Genomic DNA, 819 nt, shown 5'->3' with positions numbered 1-819 from the left:
CTTTCAAGGCTCCGCCCTTCTTTCCCGGGTCCTCCGGGCGACTCACTTTTTTCCCGGCGCCATTTTCTAGCGGCTGCTTAAGGGGTTCCGCCGCTGCTGCTTCTGCTGCGGCCTTGCCTACAGTTATTAACTGGCTGCTTAGATTTTCAATATCACGCGTTGCATTGACAAATGCGCGGAATAAAACATTAATCATTTTTCTCTTGTCCCATTTGGGGCCTGCCCATTTAGTCGCGGTGCGGCCCTCTGTCTCTAAATTTTTGCGGAGCTGAGTGAACAGTTCGTGACTGCATGACTGGGGTACCATGATTGGGCAGTTAAACTTGTCAGGAGGTGTTCCTTCCCCGCCCTCTCGTACGTGGCGGATGCAGCGGGCAAACTCCTGGGCAGGAGTCGGGTCCACTACGCTCGCCGCTTTTACCCGATGTAGGGACAGGGTTCCCGCTTCATCCCAGGGTCTATACATGACCCTTGTTCTGCTCACAACACAGCCCAGGACGCTTACATCGAGCTTAGTGCTCCACTCTTTTCCCTCTCCCGCTTCGCCCCTCAGAGAGAAATGACCGGTAACTGTGTTTGGTCCTGTTCCCCCGGCCTGATGGTAGGCAATGTGTGCCCATAGATCATCCGAATCGGACGTCAGGCGCTCCCTACTGCGCCATGGGCAGTTTTTAACTAATTCCAACTCCTTTGCGTCTTCCCCGGATCCCATTCTCGTCGCCATGTCGCCGCCGAGAGCCGCGGCGCGGGGTTCGGGGCTTTAGGAGCCCTAATCAGCGGGCGGGGACTTTTGGCACTTGGGGGGGAATCAGGTACTCA

The sequence above is a fragment of the Alligator sinensis genome, unplaced genomic scaffold, assembly GCF_000455745.1.
Source record: "Alligator sinensis unplaced genomic scaffold, ASM45574v1 scaffold37_1, whole genome shotgun sequence".
NCBI classification, from domain to species: Eukaryota; Metazoa; Chordata; order Crocodylia; family Alligatoridae; genus Alligator; species Alligator sinensis.
Note: the sequence above shows the minus strand (reverse complement) of the source record.